Source organism: Spea bombifrons, chromosome 1, assembly GCF_027358695.1.
Source record: "Spea bombifrons isolate aSpeBom1 chromosome 1, aSpeBom1.2.pri, whole genome shotgun sequence".
Taxonomy (NCBI): domain Eukaryota; kingdom Metazoa; phylum Chordata; class Amphibia; order Anura; family Pelobatidae; genus Spea; species Spea bombifrons.
The window spans coordinates 94,869,592-94,888,497 of record NC_071087.1 but is presented as its reverse complement, the minus strand read 5'-3'; the positions used below and the strand labels follow the sequence as shown (position 1 = coordinate 94,888,497).

Sequence of the window (18,906 nt, the reverse complement as noted above, 5' to 3'; positions counted from 1 at the left end):
TTCTAGCTACAATAGTCATTTATGACATTAACAATGTCTGCACTATATTTCTGATCCATTTGAAGTTACTTTAATGAACAAAATTTGCTTTTCCTTTAAAAACAAGGAAATATCCCCAAATTTGTGAACGGTAGTTGTAGATACATCTATTTTTTTTCAAGGCACCGTGCTTGGTAACCTTACAATGTGAGTGGTGAATTTATTTTGTAATTGTCATAAACAACTGGTCCTTTTGTTGCTGGTAAAACCTATTTTCCTCTAACCTGACACTATGACCTCGTGTTATCCTTGCAGGCTATAAATAAACTACGTAGCAGTTCAAGGGCGCAGTCATTCTTTGGTACTCGAATGTATATGGATAAAGAATACTTTATAGTATGTATAGTAGGCATTATGTTTATCATCAAGTCATTGTCTCTGCATTTTATTGGAAAATGTCAATTAACAATTTCTAATAATCTAGAATTTCTTTGAAAGTACTAATGCTCCACAGCATCCTTGTTATTGTGGGGTGAGAAACCCTTGAATAACATTACTCGTTTTACCTATTCATTCCATGTACACTCCATTGCACAAGGTTGGATAATGGCAATCCATGCAACTGTCACCCAATTTATACACCCAACTCCAGAAACAGCACAGAAAATCCCTTATGGATCCAAAAACCCAAGCTGTTGCTTAGGTGAAAGACATTAATATCACAAACTACCTGTCACGTTTATTGCAAAAGCCTAGTGATTCCATTGCCTAAGCATTCCAAAGGCTAGCACACTATACTATAAAAGCAACTATAGCATATTTCAGTAGACTCAACGTTACAGTTGAGTCGTGTGAAAAAGAAAGCACACCCCCTTTGAATTCTATGGTTTTACAGGTTAGGACATAATAACAATTATATGTTCCTTAGCAGGTCTAAAAATTAGACAAATACAACCTCAGGTGGACAACAAAACATGATATATTACATTGTGTCATAAGGACACCTTATGATTCAATAGCTTGTAGAACCTCATTTAGCAGCAATAATTTGAAGTGATCGTTTTCTGTACGACTTTATCACTCTCTCATCTTTACAATGCTGCTTTAGTTAATTGAGGTTTGCAGGCATTTGATTATGCATAGCTCACTTAAGGTCCCGTCACAGCATTTCAATGGGGTTGAGGTCTGGACTTTGACTGGGCCATTGCAACACCTTGATTCTTGTCCTAAACAGCCATTCTGAAATAGATTTGCTTGTGTTCTTGTGAATATCATACTGTTGCATGACCCAATTTTGGCTAAGCTTTAGATGTCAGACAAATGGCCTTGTGTTTGACTCTAGAACACTTTGGTATACAGAGGGGTTCATGGTTGACTCAATAACTGCAAGGTCTCCAGGTCCTATAGCTCTAAAACAAGCCCAAACCATCACCCCTCCACCACCATCCTTGACAGTTGGTATGAGGTGTGCTGATATGGCGTGTTTGGTTTTCATCACTGTGCATTACGGTGAAACATCTCGTCTGGTCTTGTCGGTCCAAAAGACATTGTTCCAAAAGTCTTATGGTTTGATCAGATGCAACTTTCCAAACCTAAGCCGTACTGCCATGTTCTTTTTAGAAAGAAGAGGCTTTCTTCTGGCAACTCTTCCAAACAAACCATATTGGTCAGTCTTTTGTACTCGCATGAACTTTAACATTCAATATGCTAAACGAGGCCTGTAGAGTCTGAGATGTAACTCTTGGGTTTTTTGCAATTTTTCTGAGCATTGCATGGTCTGACCTTGGGGTATAATTGCGGGGAGGTCCATTCCTGGGAAGATTGACCACTGTCTTGAACGTTTTCCACTTTTGAAAGATCTTTCTCACTGTAGAATTACGGACTTTAAATTGTTTAGAAATGGACTTATAACCCTTCCCAGAGTTATGGGCAGCAAGAATAGCTTCTATAAGATCATTTCTATTTTTTTGTTGAATAAATCATGATACATTACAATATGTCACGTGTTGTTTCATCTGAGGTTGTATTTACTTAATTTTTAGATCTGCTAAGGAACAGATGATTGTTATTGTGTCCTGATATGTAAAACCATACAATTCAAAGAGGATGCAGTTTCATTTTCACACAACTGTAACTGCAAAGGATCAACAAATGGACTGCCACCAGTTCTTGAAAATCAGTACTGGGATACAGCTTAAGAATTCTGCTCACTGTCAATGGTTGAGCACCCACGAATACAATGTCATTCACATAAAATATGACCATGGCAGATTTTCTGGCTTGAAAAAAATCTGTCTATGCATATTTAAGTGTTATATCCATCTGGACCTAAGACAGGTATTTCAAGCATGAAGACAATTTTTATATACCAAGGGAAATTTATCATGACATCTTTACATTTCCTATTTTCTTGTGTGAGTGCAAATAGGCTCCCTTTTGTCCCTTGGGATCTTCACTGCTACTTCTATACTATGTAGGATGTCAGGGTGTGCAGATGCAGGCCCCAACGTTTAGCAAGTGGAATATGGTAATTTGTCCTTGAGGCGCTTCATATGAACTTCATTAACATTAAATTGAGGAAGAAGCAACAATGATTATGGCCAGAAAGAAACCATGAACCATAAAAGCAGTGGCGTCGCTACAGGGGGGCAAGGGGGGGCAATTGCCCCCCCTAGGATATTCCTTGCCCCCCCTGTTGCCCCCCCGCCGAATTTAGAGCCACCCAGGACAGTCCCCTTGACTGCTAACGACGGCATGGTGCCGTCGCTAGCAGTCCCAGTCGGGTGCTAATGACGGCACCATGCCGTCGCTAGCACTATCTTACCTTGATGGAGGTCGGTGGACCTCCATCACCATCTACCCCGGCGATCTGCCCCTCACGCTGAAGGGCATCACTGGGCCCACCCGATCCGGCCGGTGACGGCACGCGCAATGACGCGATGACGTCACCGCGCAACTTTATTAATAACTGACAATTGTCAGTTAAAGCGGTATGGGGGCATGCTGCTTAGATGCCTGTATCTCAGGCATCTAAGCAGCTACAGACCCCCAACATATACCGTTGGAAAGGTAATCGCCTCACCTTTCCAATGGTATATAGATTGTAAAACAATAATAATAATAAACAATATTAAGTTTAAAAAAATTAAAAAAATGATTTAAACATAAAGTAGTTAAACTTTAAAAAAAAAAAAAGTATAAGTATTCTAGCTAAATGATCACTGTGATAGGCAATGTTACCACAGCGATCATATAGCTATAAAAAGTCACATTCTATTTTTAAAAATGGCCGATACTAATTTTTAATCCCACGATCTCTTTGATCATGGGGTTAAATTTAGCCAACGGTAGAGGGAGGCAATTTTTGAAATCCTGATGAACTGCAAATATTATTAAAATCAGCCATTTAGCCTGTGCGGTACGTGAGTAACCATCTCATGCCTTGCATTTTTACTGCAAAACTTATTTTTGCTGTAAAAGTGATTTTTTTTTTCTCCCTTTACCATCATTTCTTTGGGATTGTAAGGGGAAAGAATGGTGTGTGCTTCTGCAAGTGAATGTATGGAAAGTATGGTGTGTGCTTCTGCGAGTGAATGGAGATATGAAAGGCGTGTGAATGATCAGTAATTAGGGTTGAAGCCTTGACGTGGCATTACTGCTCATGTAGGAAGTTAAATTATGGCACAAAAAGTACACATTTGCAAGAACTACACCCCTTGGCGCATCAAATGAGGGGCTGTATGTGTTTCTAGTACAAACCTGGTGTGCGCAAGACACAAATGAACATGTCGCTATGGATAGAAAAAACATATTTTCTAGCCAAAGCGACAGATTCCATCATTATTTGTGCACTCAACTTTTGTCCTAGAAATACATGTAGCCTCTCATTTGAAGCTCCAAGGGGCGCAGTTTCTTAAAATTGATGAATTGTCTGAATGAGGGAGAGCATGAGTTAATATGTGGATGATTTGTCTGAATGAGGGAGAGCATGAGTTAATGTGATTGTGTGTATCATAGATGTATAATTGTGGAAGGGCACATATGGCACTAGCAGGATGTTTGAGCCTTGGGGACCGAGATGGCACAGGCCGGGTGTATATGGACAAAGATGGCAAATCGTATGTGTTATCTGGGTGCTGGCCAGGTTCTATGTGGGCAGTGTGGACGCCAGGGCTTGCTTTGGGGTGTGCAACCTGTGATCTATGCCTGTAATTTAGGGGGTTTTAAATATACCTTTAATGCCGTGTTTTTATGTGAATTCCAATTGATCTGTACCTGCAAAGCTGGGTTTCTGTGTTATTCTGTAGATCCATATCTGCTATGCTATGTTTCCATACATTATTTATGTATACCTGCAAATACAGGGTTTGTATGTCTTGTTCAGTTGATTAATACCTGCAATGCTGTTTCCATGTATTTATTTGATCTATACCTGCGATGCTACGTTTCATATATTATTATTGTATACCTGCAAATACAGGATTTGTATGTCTGATTCTGTTTATTTGATATATACCTTCAGTGCTGAGATTACAAGTGAATTTCAATTGATCTATACATGCAAAGCTGGGTTTGTGTGTTAATGTGTTGATCTATACCTGCTATCGGCAGCAGGGTCTAATATTTATATATATATCGGCAACTGGGGCTAATATTAATATATATGGGCAGCAGGGGCTAATATATATATATCAGCAGCAGGATCTAATATTAGACCCTGAAATCATTTAGTGCAAAAGTTAAGGTATTGTGTTGTTTAAAGGATTTCAATGATTAGTCGTACTAAATTGTGGCTTCAGGCTTCCCATGTTGAATGATCAAGTATTGTATTGTCCAATAACAAAAGTATCATTCCATAGCACATTACTTTTGGCTATATATATATATATATATATATATATATATATATATATATATATATATGTATGTGTGTGTGTTTTTTCAGTGGTATGATTTAATGGTGGGAATTATTAATGCCCCCCCAGTTTGACTGTGGTATCTTGTGTGCCCCCCCTATATATTGTTTCTAGAGTCGCCACTGCATAAAAGAGTACCAAAATGTGTCTAGGCGACCAACCCCCTTTAGCAATCAGCAAAAGTGATAGCTTAAAAAAGAGTGTTTGAGCCCTGCTTGCATACATAGCACAAAAAAAGGCTTTTATGAAATATATTTATGAACCATTTATTTCTTCTCTTATCCCTCATGCAAAATATGGGTAATCTTAATAATTATCTCTTGGTACATGGAGGAGATATTTTAATATTTTAGTCAAAGGTCATGTCTCAGTAATGCCGCATGTCTTTAACTGGCAAAATCTGGGAGTTTGGGGTCCAAGTTATTATTGATCTCTGCTACATTTAAAATATTAAGTCTTAAAAGTGGCCTAAAGCACATGCAGCACCAAAAATAAGAGTTGTCAGCGGTGCATATACCTTGCCAGGGCATTTGTATTTTTCTAAATATATGTTGAAATACAGCTAAATTAAAATAAAACGCTTACATTTGATTACCACACCTTTAAGTGACATTATATAGAATTGAAGTTGTGCAATGTGTTAAAGGACTGGGTATTTTTTTAAATGAAATACACATTTCCTATATATTTTAAAGGCATTTCAGTTTTCTCCCAAGCCTTAACAACATAATCATAGATAAGTACGGAAAATACTGCTGGCAGTGGTGCTGTAATCTGTTTAGAGATTTTGTTTTCAGACAAACATTTTTTTTCCATGTAAATTATGCCTACGGAGACATTTAGCGTGCTGAATTTCCTCACGTCAAAGCCAAAGGTATGGTTTTACCAGGCACTGCCTGTGTTCCCAAGTAAATTAGGATTGGACCCTAACAAGGTTCATCTCTGAGACGTGGGAGTGTTAATGTGAAATTTGCCATCTTATCTTGTTTTTCCTTTTTTAGGCTTAAAATGTGTAATTTTAAGATTTAAGCTGCCTTCTAGCATTTTCAAAGGAAAAATCATACATAAAAAGGAATGGTGGAGTCACATTTTATTACCCTTCATTCTTAATATGGAAGTTAATTTTTTCATGCAAGCATCCTATGACTAGACGGCATCCTATGCAGTTGTTTGGGGTGCCTGAATCATGGGGATACCTAGGAACTTTCCGGGTTTCACCTGGAGTCCAGGAGAAGCATTGCTTCTCCGCTTCTCCGGGTCTATACTTGAATCCTGAAGATCATAGGAGCAGGGTCCTGTCACGCCCCACTTCCTCCATTTCCTCTTTGAATGGGGGTGTTTCCCACAACAACGATGGGAACGCCCACCAACATCAGCAGGTCTGCCCACTAGCATCATGGGGATGCCAAGCAGTGGCACATTCTTTGTCAGCAGACAGGTCAAAAGTGGTCTTTTTTTAGGGTTTAGGGATCCTATTTTGAACTTATAACTTTTTCTAGCTATAGTGGGTATCAGTATGGTCTGATTGGCAGAGTTTGTTTTAATCTCATACGTCACTGAACTGAAATATAAAAAATCTCTAAAATCGTTTCAGGGACTTATTTCTTAAAAAAATAAAAAGTTAGTTTAATGATGCTAAAAGCATCACAGATGGTAGGTCTACTTTAAATATTTAAATCAAAACACGTTATGCATCTACAATAAATCTCGATTTTCTGTGTTCTATTGGTGTTTTGTGTACAAGACTGAGTAATCGTTATGCACTCTGCTACATTAACTGAAATATTTCTGACAGCCGGAATACTGAATGGCAGCTATAAAACTTTATGTTGTAAACTCCAAATACACACATCAGACAGATGTTTTGTAGGACTTTGAATGACAAGTAATATGGCAAACACAAGTCAGGGTAAATTTATTTTGGCTGGTTGTTTAATAACAATACAGGCTTCCTTGAATTTCTTTATAGGCATTAACCCTTAATATTTGGTCCACTAGTAAAATCCGAGTTATTCAGGCTTAATGATATATGGCCTAAATATTGGCATCTTCTCAATAAGAAGCTAATATGACGTTAGAGAAATGGGAATCAGAGAAATAAGAGATAGGACGGCAGAAGAGAAAACTCAAGTGTAAGGAGGCATTTGTTGTTGGGTGACTGCATACTGAGAGTTGCGATTTTGAAAGCCACAGGTCGTAGAGACAGGAGACGTATTTCAAAAATCGTTAAGGAAGCATGACAGGATGGGGAGTTGAATGTAATAGTGCACTTAAGGACAAATGATTTCTCACATAAGGAGGTCAGTATGGTAACAGATAGGTAAGGCCCTGCAGCAGGTAGCTTCATTTTCAGAGGTTTTAACTCTGTATGGGAGACAGGATGGTAAGATCCAGAGATTTTAACTAATGTTAAGCGACGTAATATAAAAAAACCCCTATAACACAACACTATGTGACCTCGCATTAGTAGTGCACGTAGAGTGGTAAGCTGTATGCAAGGTAAGAGTGTGAGATGTTGGGAGTGTGTGTGCATGTTATGGTGTTACATACCTGTCAACAGTCCCGAATTTCCTGGAACAGTTTTTTTTTTTTGCGGCCCTGTCCCGTCAAATTGGGGTCTGTCCCAGCATTAAAAAAAATATTCCATATGCATACATATTTCAAGGTTCTGTAAAAAAATATTTTGTCTATTCTGTTTTTTTTTAAAAACTGGCCCTCAGAACCTGTTTTATTTAGATTAAATTCAGAGGTGAGGAACAATAATAAAAGAGCTCTTTGTTGCTTCTCAGCAGTTGCAGTAACCAAGAGGCTCATCACTCTTCTCAGGACAATGTTTCTGTATTTCTATACTGGCTTGGCATGTTGGAGATATACACCATATTAGCAGTGCACCCATTGACTTTCAGAGATTCCTGGAAATATGTGTGTCCCTCTATACAGTCTCTTAATAGACATGGAAAGTATTGATGGCTGGACTTCAAACAACCAAGGCTTTCAAGTAACGTCAAGGCACAAAATGATTCAATATTGCCTGTTCTGTCTACAATGCTGTTATATCACTCTATGAGCCTTTTGTGTAATACAAAATAGGAAGTAAAAAAATAGACAAAAAATATACTCAACAAAAATCTTTCCGTTTACCTATTTGCTTCATTTAAATGTATATGAAATGTGTGTGTTTACTCTAGATGTATATACAAATTGCTAGTGTGTGCATATATACAGTATATGTGCATGTATATGGCCAAAACAGCTACATACTGGAATGGCATATCTGGTGGTGCAGAGCGTGGCCAGCAGCTGGATATGGCCGGAGACTACAGGAGAAGCTCTGGGTCGGCAGCCAAATCCTTTGGGTCACAGGAGCAGGGTCCTGACATGGCCCACTCCCCGCCCATTTACCCTTTAAATAGGAATGCCTACTGATGTTGGTGGGAACGCCCACTGACATCAGCCCACAAGTTCACAGGTATATATATATATATATATATATATATATATATATATATATACATACACACATACGCAAACATATCACACGCTGAGACACAAGATATGTCATATTTTGAATCCTTACCCATGGTTACACGTTCACACTCATTTGCATACAGTGTAAATGATGAAACCTTTAGACATACCTTGTGTCCTTGTGGGCGTGTCTTAAGCATGTCCAAAGTGACATAAGTATACCTGGAAACTCTCCAGTTTTCACCCAGGTGAAACCTTGCTTTGCCAGGTCTCCAGGTCATGGTCCTCATTCTCCAAGGCAGAGGATCGGTGTTTAGTTATGACCACTCCCCCACCCAATTCTCTGACTATATTTAATGATGCTTGGCGCTAGCCCCGCTCACTCCATGGCTAGCCATGTTCCTTGAGTAGTTAGGTCTGCCCTCTTGTGAAGTCACTCCTTAAGCGGAGGGAGTGCATTGTTTAGCCTGTTCTCCAAAGTTCCCAGTTATACGTTTATTTTCTTTGCTGTGCTCTGTTTAGTGGAGGGCTTTCATCAGTTTTGACTATAACCAAACAGAATCATTTTATTTCAAGAAGAGAGTACAAGAATACTAAAACTAATGAATTGTCAAGTAGATTTTCATGCACTATTCAAATAAAGTATGCACTCAGCAATAACACAGCTTAGACAAAAATAATGAACCTCTTCAGGGACATAGGAGTAGCTCAGAATAATAGATTTTGCTTTTGGGTATGTCATTGAAACACAAGGAAGGCTTTTTTGGAGTGAATTTAAGTTTTAGAAACCAATGCTGGTTATAATCTGCTGTGAAAAATTACATACAAATATATATATCAGTGTCCTGGTGCATTTAAACTGCAACAAAATAGTAATAATTCCACCAATAATAACCAATAATTCAAAGCACTCACGTGTCTATATATATATATATACAGTATATACTGTGCAAAACTTTTAATGCAGGTGTGAAAAAAATGCTGTAAAGTAAGAATGCTTTCAAAAATAGACATGTTTAACAAAAGGCCAAATTTGTGAACAAATCTAAATGAAATCAATGTTTGGTGTGATCATCCTTTGTCTTCAAGACTGCACAATGTCAAGGATTTTGTAGGCATATAGTTGGGTTATGATTGAACAATTATACCATACAGGTTCTAATGATCATCATCTTAATATGTAGATTGAAACACAATAATTAACTGAAAAGGAAATAGCTGTGTAGGAGGAATAAGTCTCTAACAAGGTGAGGTTGCTGAGGACAGTTTAACATCAAAAGTCATACACCATGGCAAGACTAAGTACCACAGTAAGGCACAAGATAGTTATACTACATCAGCAAAGTGTCAGGGGTTTCCCGATGTTCTGTCCAAGCTTTTTTGAAGGAGCACAAAGGAACAGGCAATGTTAAGGACTGTAGAACCAGTGGTCAGCCAAGGAAACTAGATGCCAGACAGATGAAAGACACGTAATGCTTGCTTCCCTTCGCAATTGGAAGATGTCCAGAAGTGATTTCAGCTCAGCATTGAGAGAAAACAGTGGGACCCTGGTACACCCATCTGCTCTCTGGAGAAGTCTGGTGAGAAGTGATCTTCATGGAAGATTTGTGGCCAAAAAACCATAGCTCCAAAGTGGAAACAAGGCCAAGTGGCTCAACTATTCACAAAAACATAGATGGCAGTGGGTGCTCTGGACTGATGAGTCAAAATGAATCAAACAATATTTGGCTGTGGCACAAGGCAGTTTGTTCGCTGAATGGCCGCAGAGTGGTACAAGAATAAGTGTTTGCAGGCACAGTGGAGGTTTCTTGCAAGTTTTCGAGCTGCATTTCTACAAATGGAGTTGGGGATTTGGTCTCCTCAATGCTTAGAGGTACAACAACCCCAAACCTATAGCCACAATCATTAAGAAATATCTTCAAGGTAATGAAGAACAAGGAGTCCTGGAAGAGATGGTGTGGCCCCCACAAAGCCCTGATCTCAACATGATTGTGTCTGTCTGGAATTACATGAAAGGAGAGAAGCAACTGAGGCTTCCTAAATGCACAGAACTGTGGTTAGTTCTTCTAGATGTTTTGAACAGCCTACCTGCCGGGTTCCTTAAAAATGTGTGCAAATTAATGTATTTCCAAATATTAATTTTATTTAGAATTTTCTTCAGTTCACACTCTTTGCATTTTGTTAAATGATAAAAATAAACTAGTAACTTTACCGAATTTTTCACACCTACCTAAAACTTTTGCACAGTACCATATAGTATATACTGTATATATCTATATATACTAGTGGATGGGCCTTCTCTCACTTATTTCTTTCTCCCCTCATCCCTCTCTCTTTCCTTTTTTCTTTCTCTCTGCTTTCCCCCTTTTTCACAAATTTTTTTCCCCTCTCTTTACTGTCTCTTAACCTTTTTCTTTCTCCCTTTGTTCATTCACTCCCTCGTTCTTTCTTATCGTTTTTTTTTCTTATATCTCTCTTTCTCTCCCTGTTGCTTCTCTTTGGATTCTCTCTCTATCCCTCTATATTGTCCTGTACACTAATCCCCTGTAGGTTTGTTTTTATACTGCCTAGAGATCCCCTCTTATGACCCCAGGGATTTCATTTGACACAGGGGAACCCCTGTGATTTTGCTGATGGCATCACCAATAAGGTATCCCTGTACAGCAGAAAGCAGTGTACATTGTCTAGGGGAACCATGTTCATCACCGATAGTCATTCCCCAGTATGGTTCCCCTATGGGGTTCTCTTGTACAGGATTCATGGGAATCCCACAGGGAGTCCTGTTATTGACAGTGTTAAAAAATATATTAGCAAGTTGAGGCTGAAGTTAACATCTCGAAGATTTACACAGCATTAAGGCCAGCAAGGTGTTTCATATGACAAGCTGGAAATAAAGAAAAAAATACAGATCTCCGAGCTTGCGTTTGCATTCAGCAGCAGCAGTACTGCCTTTTCACATACTGTACATGTGATGAGCATACTAAATCCATAAAATCATATCCATATGCACTGCTTTGATCATTCTGTATACCTTACTTACAAAGGACTTCTAGCCACAAATTATTTTTAAATTAGGGATATGAAAATACTGTCTTACTGGGAATATTTTCAGGGTCAGGTCCCTCGTTTAAGTGTATGAATGTATATTATTATGTTTGAATTAATAACTATTGATTTTTGAGTATTGAGTTTTCTGAATAAGCTCCCCAATTGTGTCATGTTGTCTCAGCAAATTATATTGGGAAATCACTACCAGAAAGCAGTACATAATGGTTGCTTGCTAATGTATCAAAACATATATGCCTCAAAACATAGAAATGTGTTGGATTATAGCTTTTTCACACGTGGATTTAAGAAACTACTAGCTCTATTGTTTTATGTTTCCTAATAAGAATTACAACTCTGTTATCGTTATAGTAAGTCATTACACAAGGACCTGGTCAAATTTGATTTCTCCACTATTGCTTCCCAGGCCCAGACTGGCCATCTGGCACATCGGGCAAATGTCTGGTAGGCTGGTGGCCGAGATCACTCCATACTCCAAGTCACACGGCGCCTGAATGTGAAAACATGACACATGACTCTTCCTATCCAACCCTTAAAGTGCCTAGCTATCCCCAGTCTAGCCTTGTTACTTAAGTAAATATTGTTGATGTGATCCCATCAGTCTATATAACAGTCTCTATCACTGGTGTTCTAGGTTCCTTCTACAGACTAGATTGGGTGGCATCCATTAAGAGTCCGCAGATTACCACTAACTAGGTAAGTAGCCAGTTTTAATCTGTTACTAATATTAATGATCATAAAAAATGGTTTTTTTTGACGAATTATTAGGTTAAATAGGAAATCAGCTTATGATTATACGCATTTTTCATGCCTAGTGGTATAGGTCTTATTCATTAGAAATGCACAATGGTGTTCAATAATGTTACAGTCATTGCTTGAATATTTTTATGTATGTTAATGGATAATATAATAAGTATATATTACACCTCATCTGATAAATACGAAAACCTTGTAAAATCTGCATTATATTGTCAAAAGTTTATTTTTTTGCTCCGTATCTGAATTTTTCAGGATTTAGAGTTGATTATGTTTGAAAGGCTTACGTACATCTAATGTTATCGCAGTTCTGTAAAGATCACAGGAATCTTTGTGATGAACACAAACAAATTTTACTTTACAGTTGTTTTAGTCTTTTTACGGCGTTCCAAATGGTTGCATGGTGTAGCCACAGTCCTCCCGGTGAATCTAATTACATTGGAATTACTGGCATGTAAATGCACATACTGCAATTAGTGTCACTTTGTATCTCAGAAATTTGGATGTAGAATCACTGTATTTGGAACGAGAAATGAGTCCAGGATATTATCCAATGCAAGTGTACAACCACACATAAGTGTTTCATCTGTTTAACAATCATCATCCCGGTTAAATCCTCCTGGCTATGCTTTTGGCAAGCATTTCACAGCCTACAGTCCAAGGAGTTGTACGTGCTCTGGGGGCAGGGCATCAATCGTCTCTATTGGATTTCAAGGCTAAGCAAAGCAAACAATAAACAAGTTCTGTGCTCCATTTAACATATAGCGCTGATAAGGCTGCTAAATCTCAGGGCTTTGCAAACAGGAACCAATCTCAGAAGCAAAATCAAGAAGGATTCCTACCTTTGCATTATTATGAGCTCAGGGCAGTTGGCTTTTCCCATGCGGCTGATTTTTGTAATATTTGCAATATTTTGTTTGGTAGGTGTACAAGTGTTAATTTAAGGGGCCATGTAGACAAGATGCTGGCAAAATGATACAGATTAGAGGTTTCTGGGCTGAGAACCCCATGTTTGCCAGTTGGGACTGGATTTACCGTGGCTGTAACTCTGGGAACTACAGTTAGAGAACCACGATTTCTAATATGCATCAATTACCATGTTGTCTTCATTAGCCCCTACGTCATACTGACCACCCAAACTAGAGGTATGCCATAGAACTCGTCCTCTTCTTATCGTATAGCGTTCCCTCTCAACATATTCTATAGTTTTCCTTCCCACCCCATCCCTATCCAGATAGACCCAACTAACACTAACAAGTGATTTTGTATCACTATTACAATAGAATGTTAACAATAACAGAAGTGGCGATATACGAAATCGTCAATAACATGAGGATACTGGTACAGATGGAGAAGAGGTTCCTAATCTTTCAACCTATAAAATCAGATTGACCTTTAGCTTTTATATGACGGATGTTGTTATTTTTTTCTTCTTTGTATGCTGCATTACTCTATGTATAAAGAAAGACCCATAAGTTATATAATTACAGAATTGTATTACATTCCTTTAAATAGAATGCACACACATTACTATTTGCAAACATATGTTCTGGTGGTAAATCTATTGTGTAATCCCTGTAGGAATGAAACGCATGACATTTTGAGTGAGTTTAACACCTTGAGCATCACATTTGCTGGAATCAAATGGTGACCCAGCTTGGCATAACACAAATGTTTAATTTGAATAATCTGGAATTCTAAATTAGTTGAGGATAAACTACGCCGTAAATATAGAGGTCTTGACATTGTGTTTTAGAGGTTTATTTTTTTTAAACTATGCTCTATTACCTGGTTCTCACCATTATCTATGTGGTCTTATAGGTGACATCATAAGAAAGCTTTTTAACAACAACACTCATTATTATCTTCCTCTATATGTGATCTACAAATAAGTGTACTTCTATATCTACTTATGACACTTGGCTATACTGTATTGTGAAATGATTTTTTGTTTGCGTCATTGTTTTCACTTTTGCTTGTACCATATTGCCTCACCCACTTGTAGCATGTTTTAATAGAATACTAGGGGCTGTTATGAAAAAAATACCATTATATCACTTCTATTCACACAAGTTTAGTAACTTCTTAAATATGTCAATTTTTCTTAGAAGTATATATCTCCAAAGCGATATTTAACCCTTGTGGCTTGTGGTCATAAACTCCAAATCACTTTTTTTTTTAAAAGGCAAACTCATAATAATCTATTCATGTTTGCCTGCAGTCAACACTGATAGGACCTTGACAGTCACTTAGTGATTTTTTAAATTTGATAAAGAGGCCTTTGACTTCACGATCAATACAGTTTACTGTATTCTTATTTTGATGAAAAAGAAGAGGAATAACACACACTAATCCTTCTATTACTGCATTGTTCATTCTTTTATATAGAAATCGTGTTCTTCATTCAGTAAAGCTGTGAATATTTAGTGTTTCAACATTTCTTAATTAAACTTGTGTTGTATTAGTTAGACAGATTATATGCTTGGATTCACTGCAGCCTTCCGGACATGATCATTATCAGTTGGTAAACTTCTTCCCTTGAGGATTTACTGATCAGAAAACTACTTCAGATCACCAACTAACTAGCCTTTAATGGCCTTTTCAGTGATGATTAAGAACCGCAATATTACTAAGTATCAGGCTTAGGAAAGCAGCACTGCATCCTATCTTGGAGTCTAAATTATTTTTAGATCTAAGAAAAATAATCTGATTTTAGTATGTCTGAATAAAATTATCGAGAGGGAAGGTCAGTGGGGCAGTTAGAATTTGAAATTGATAACAACAATGGTTTAATTGATGGGTTTCTTCTATTCTATTCTAAGGCACTAACAGAAATATGTACTAAAAAAGAAATACCACTGAATTTTAACTGAAATTCGTTAAAATTCCTAATATATGAGATAAAATGTGTGTTTTTTCTGTCTGCATCCACATTTTTTATATATAAACACACTTCTGGTCTTCTCAATGAAGTCTCCCAGGTGGCGTAATAAGCAATCAATGGAAAGGCTGAATTCATAAAAAATACATTGGCAATACAAGGTCTTCCTTTTTAGTCACAGACTTCGGTTATAGTAAATGGTGGCTCCAATACATCTTCTATCCATTTGAGGTCCCTTGTGCACTGAAGTGTATAAACGGTTAAACACTGTCCTCCACAACTAGCTACCATTTTAGAATGCAGTAATCGCATGTGGATTAGTATTTTTTTATCTACTAAACATCATCCTTCAAGGCATGTGATAGGGGATATTGGTGTACAGGATGTGCTCTGGGCCTGTCTTATATCATGTCACACAATATAGATGATGCTGGCGATAGTCACCAAAAATTCTAGTGCAAAGTAGTCACCCACTTTTGCATAGGCTGTCTTTCTATGAAAAAGGCAATAACATAAGGCATAAGGTATTCTGTCTACTGGTACATGTAATTATAATAATACTAGTGTGTTTGTATGCATTTAACATGTTAAGACTAAACTGCAATGTCCATCTCAGACAGAGAGTATGATGGATTATCTTATCATAACTCATTGTTTCTCATTCCCTTCTTATCGTTCTGAGTACTTGCCGACATGCCAGAACACTCTGGACATAGATAGTGATGGGTTTCTGCTTCTGTTCTAGATTAACCAAAATCCAACCCAAACTGCCTTTTTGAGGGGTGAATGCATTTTAGATAGATAAATAGATATATAGATAGAAAGGTAGATAAATAGATAAATAATGCCACTTCAGTGGTTCTGCAGCCATGAGTATACAGCCAGTAGCCCCAGGTACATCATTTGGCAGCCACTGGCCTTATAGGGCCGCTTAGTCATCTCCAGCCCAGGGCCGGCCTTAGGGGTGTGCGACCTGTGCGGCCGCACAGGGCGCCATGGCAACAGGGGCGCCTGCCCGGGACTTAAATTAAAACATTGTTTTGTTTTTTTTTTACTTTATTTAACATGGAGGATGTTAAACAAAGTTAAAACAGCAAACAAAACAACAATGTTGTAATTTAAGTCCCGAGCAGGGGCACCAAGCGGTCGCTCGTGAAGTTTTCAGCAACCGCTCGGCGCCCCTCACTCTCCGTCACTTGCGGTGCCGTCGTTTCATGCTGAGCACCGAAATACAATGTCATATTCCGGCGCTCAGCTGTGAAGCGCTCGCCGCGGCAAAGCGGGAAGACGGGCGCCTCCCGCTCCCACTGCAGGACTCAACAAGGTAAGTAAGGATAATGAAAAGTAGGGAGAGGGGGTAGAGGGGGGGGCAGTGAGAAGGGGCAGAGGGGGGGGAGGCAGTGAGAAGGGGCAGAGGTGGTAGATAGTGAGAAGGGGCAGAGGGGGGAAAGGCAGTGAGAAGGGGCAGAGGAGGGAAAGGCAGTGAGAAGGGGCAAAGGGTGGAAGGCAGTGAGAAGGGGCAGAGGGGGGAAGGCAGTGAGAAGGGGCAGAGGTGGTAGATAGTGATAAAGGGAGAGGGGATAGATAGTGAGAAAGGGGAGTTTTGTTACAAGATTTTTTCCTTTCTTTTTTTGTGATGAGAGGGGGGCACCAGAAAGGAAGCCTCGTCAGGCCAGGTCATCATCAGAGTTTTAACCTTCCTTTAGATATCATGTTTCCCTGAGGTTGTTTTAAATATAAATTCCACTTTACTGAGCGTAGAGCACTACGCCTCCATTCTTTTTGTTTTGTCAAAACATATTATGGTAAACGCTGTCCACTGCAGCACCCTAAAGTTCATAAGAAGTAAGTAGTCCACACAGGGCGCCAGAACACCTAAGGCCGGCTCTGCTCCAGCCTGGCCGTAGATAGATAGATTAATCAATCGTTGTGTGAATATATTAGACGTTGTTTGGTTTTCAGTTATCACTTCATTTAATCATAAAACAGGAAAGTGAATAGAGTCGTAGAAGCAGCATAGAATGTTTTTAACATATGAATAGCACAATAAGCCTTATTTAACCCCTTCACGACAAAGCACGTGTGTGTACGGGCTCATAATGCATTGTCCTTAAGGGGTTAAGTGCCAATATGTTTAAGGTTATTATTTATACCATTTGCAAAAATCTTTCAACGGGCTAGACGCCAGTAAACCTCAAGTGCTCCCCGCCGGCAGCCGCACACCCACAGATCCGCCCGGGAAATGGGTGTCAAAAAATCCACAGTAGTTTCACAAAGCACCTCCAACTCGAACACAACTAAACACAGGCTTCGCTCTCCGATAGTAAGTATAAGGTGCTTTAATGCGCAATAAAGTGCCGATAAAAACACATGATAAATGAGAGGCAAAAGCACAAAGCTTAACAAAGCACCTTATACTTACAATCATAATGCAAAGCCTGTGCTTATTTCTATTATTTATACCAAGAAAAGCTTTCCTGATTTCAATAAGATAGCTGTCTGTTAGAGTTTCAGCTTGGATGGATATAGCAATCGCTAGCGTGCAGTTCAGAGAAGGTGAGTAATAAAACGATCTATCATGTAATTTACATGGCCGCAAACTGTCGTCACAAAAATAAAAATCCATTAAAGCTATTCAGATACTTATTAGACAACATGCTATCTTATACTGTTGTCTTCCTGAGAACCTTTCTCACAACTTTCCCACATTTGAATTCATTCTGTACCCATCTGTTATGTTCTGTGCTGCAATCACCTCCAGATGGATTCAACGGGAAGTGATGGTATATTAAATATGTTTCCATTTTTTTTTAATGAAATCTAGATTATGATAAATACTAGAGCTTGCGTTATGGCGACGATAAGAAAAAATTAAAATTTAATTTGATAAAATAAATAAATTCTATTTTCCGTCTGTTAAAGATATAACTGCTAAGCTTGTCATTGTAAATAGCCGAAATATAAAAATGGAAGATTGAAAATGAGTTTAAACGTGGCACACAGGCCAGCAAGAATCTTTCTGACAGTTGTCTTTGAAAGGTCACAAAATTTAAAATAAGTAATTTGAGCATGAGTTTATCCAAATTCTACAATAAGTGTTTTACAAGACCGTATTATAAATCAATCCTATGTTTAAGACTTGGGACTTCCAAATACCGTATTTGCTCGATTATAAGAAGACCCTGATTATAAGATGACCCCCCCAAATCTGAATATTAATTTAGGAAAAAAATAAAAAGCCTGAATATCAGACGACCCTATAGGAAAAAAGTTATACTAGTCAATATTAATTCATGTTAAGTATTTTTTCATATTCAATAAAAGCTATGATTGAGAAAAATATTTTTATTTGCCAACCTGCCCCCACCCCCAGGTATGCACATCTGCCCCCAGGCTTGCCACTCTGCCTCCAGAAATGCCTTATATCCCTATATGCCACTCTGGCATATAGGGGGTTAAAAGACATATCATGGGACAGAGTGGCATATAGGGTGGTGTATAAGGCATTTCTGGAGGCAGAGTGGCATATAGGGGGTTAAAAGGCATATCATGGGGCACTCTGCCTCCAGAAAAGCCTTATGCCACCCATCCAACCCCCCCGACTTACCAGTGCTTCTGACTCCCTGGTGTCTGGTGGGGGCAGCGGGTGTTCCGCCGGAACTTCTATGAGCACGCCGGTGCTGCATCATAGAAGCTACGGCGGAAGTACAAGCAGTAGTGGAGGTTGTCTAAACGCATCGCGCATACCTTCCCCGACTGCCAGAGAAGAGAATTCCCTGCAGCGCTGGCATCCAGGGAAGGTATGCGTAATGCGTGTAGACAACCTCCGCTGCTGCTGGC

At 38.7% G+C, this 18,906-nt stretch overlaps 1 protein-coding gene across 2 annotated transcripts in view; it reads left to right on the top strand.

Annotated features, from left to right (window-relative positions):
• Nucleotides 1-18,906, top strand: part of LINGO2 (leucine rich repeat and Ig domain containing 2) — a 227,959-nt gene that overhangs the window by 102,066 nt on the left and 106,987 nt on the right. Inside the window, exon 2 of one of the 2 annotated variants that reach the window (XM_053465927.1) lies at nucleotides 12,064-12,125. The exons of the other annotated variant lie outside the window; for it this stretch is intronic. The gene's annotated coding sequence lies outside the window, so the exon portion shown is untranslated. The remainder of the gene's footprint in view (nucleotides 1-12,063; nucleotides 12,126-18,906) is intronic. 2 annotated transcript variants of the gene reach the window in all.